General features: G+C 44.3%; 1 non-coding gene across 1 annotated transcript; it reads right to left on the bottom strand.

Annotated features, from left to right (window-relative positions):
- Positions 1 to 1,240: 1,240 nt before the first annotated feature.
- On the bottom strand, positions 1,241 to 1,395 carry LOC143306195 (5.8S ribosomal RNA). The gene has a single exon (XR_013063653.1). It is a non-coding gene; the product is annotated as a 5.8S ribosomal RNA (ribosomal RNA).
- Between the last annotated feature and the right edge of the window lie 1,105 nt (positions 1,396 to 2,500).

Raw genomic sequence — 2,500 nt, 5'->3', positions numbered from 1 at the left:
ACAATTTTAACCAACACGCGATGTACTCCACACACCTCTTAGATTTAACAACTGCTTTTCTCTTCTTCTCCCCTTAGCGCAAGGGTAAACCCCATTTGTCTCTTCTTTGGAACGCAACAAAACTTTCGAGGACTGGACGACCGAGCGATGGTCGCGCGGTCTTCGCTTATCTTTAACAAACGAAGTAGTCCGTATGTATTCTAAATGTTGAAGCCTCCTAGAGCTTTAAGCCATGCGAGACATTGAAATGCTGTTTTAACGGGAGCATGCATAATTGCTGCAAACATACTTTTATCACAAGTTCTAGCCACGCCACGGAGGCTTCGAAGTTCCTTCACCATTCGCTTTCCTCTCTTTTGTTACACAGTTTCAGACTACGATCAGGGGTACCGAAACGCTGTATTGATTGTAAACAACCATTTTTATCTTGGAGCGGAGCGTTCCTTTACTCGTTAGATTTGTCTTGTCGCGTGTGTATTCGCTTTTTCGACGCTTTTTAACCATTTAACTTGTTTAGCGAAGCTAAACGCACAGACAGACAAAAAAAAAGGAACAGCATCGCGCGTCAAACAGCGACGACCCATCTGAAGCGATCTTTCATTTATACACCGTTTGTAAACAGAGAGATGTATAAAGCGCGGGGAATCATTCGAAACCCTGGGGCTATTCGAGCTTGCATTTCAGCAAATTATCATCTCAAACATTTCACTCGTTTGCTTTTTCTAAATTTATAGGAGAGCTTCTTTCGTTTATTTTTGACACACCTTTCGTAAATATCGTTTCTGGCAACGTCGGGAGCGTGGATTTCTACAAGTGAACAATCGCGCCGATCCGATAACTTCCAGCAGGATGGAGAATCTTTATAGATTATCTTCCGAGAACTCGGTGCTTTCACGGGCGGTCGTTTATAAATTTTAACGAACGACTCGCGCGCCGTGACGCACTTGCGCTAGTTCGAAGAGATATTTCGAAATTTGTTTCTCTCCTTTAACGGCCTGCATTTAGTGTATCGGTTGCGATTTTCGTCACATCGTTTCCACGACAAACGCCGACGAACTGCCCAACTATCGCTCGTACGTTGCGACTCTTTCTTTGTTTATCGTTCATTCATTCTTTCAATTTCGTTCGATAATCCCGCTCCGAAACGTTCTACTTTCGTTGAACGACGGCGAGATGTTTAGAAAGAAATGAATTACTCTTTTTTCGAGAAGCAAACGCAAGCAGTCTTTTGTTAAGAAAACGACCCTCAGCCAGGCGTGGTCCAGGAATTGTATCCGTGGACCGCAATGTGCGTTCGAAATGTCGATGTTCATGTGTCCTGCAGTTCACACGTTGACGCGCAATTAGCTGCGTTCTTCATCGACCCACGAGCCAAGTGATCCACCGTTCAGGGTAATCGTAAAATTTTGTATTTCAAACTCTTTAGATCTTTAGAGTGTTATTTTCATTATTAACACGCATCACATTCGATACCCACATCACTCTCCCACCCGGCGCGTGCGGGAGAGCGAATTCGGGCGTCGCCAACGTATTTGTTTGTTTGTTCGATCGTTGACGACACGATCGCGTCCAAGGACGGAAACCGTCGGAGAAACGCCCAGTGGCACGCTCCTCTCGACGGTCGGGCGTAAAGTACATTTAAAAACCTTGAAAAGTACGAACGCACACAAGGAATGCGAGCGCGCGTCCTGTCGCTGAATCGTGGGTTGCGAGATTCGAACAGACACACGGCCGGCGACGATCGGTCTAACTAATGGACACATAGTTTTTCAAAGACTCGCTATCGTCGCTTCTCAGCCGGTCCGTAAACAACACACATCGATCAGGCGGACGCACGAATCTTACCACGGTGCGTGTTTCGTAGATTCCAGGTTACCCGCAAGTACCTCTCTCTCCCTCTCGAAAGAGGAATCTCGATCCGTCCTTTTTGGACAATGGAGAAATCTTTTTATCGCAACACGGATGGCAAAGAAACAACCAAAGCGTAGGAGCGTGGGGACGAGAGCGACGAAAAGAACGTCGCGAAAACAAAGTTTCGACGGTTGCTCGTTCTAATACATCGTAGTTTCAACTCTCTCAGTTTTAACCACTCCTAGACGCTTCGTAAACTTTTAACAATTCTTCGCCTCCGCGAGTTTCATTTCGAATAGAGCGAACGCAACACGGACCAAAAAAACTCCGGTGATGCCAGATCATTTAGCAAAGATCAGACGGCGGGTCATCTGTATTCCTTTTCTCTCTTTTTTATATCTTTCCATTTAACTAGGGTGTCGCAACGACGGGTACATTTATATATTTATATATATTGTATTTCAATTTTAATGATCCTTCACTTTCGGTTTGTAATAATATGATCCTTCTTTCATTTCGATCCTTCATATTGTAGGTTAACCAACAGAAGTTTGTTTTTTTACGACTTGTATTTTTGTGGTTTGTTTGTTTGTTTCTTACGACTTGTTTGTACCCGATCAAGTAGACGACGACCCATAAGTATAAGTTA

This window comes from Osmia lignaria, unplaced genomic scaffold (genome assembly GCF_051020975.1).
Source record: "Osmia lignaria lignaria isolate PbOS001 unplaced genomic scaffold, iyOsmLign1 scaffold0002, whole genome shotgun sequence".
NCBI lineage: Eukaryota > Metazoa > Arthropoda > Insecta > Hymenoptera > Megachilidae > Osmia > Osmia lignaria.
This window is presented reverse-complemented; position numbering and strand designations above follow the sequence as displayed.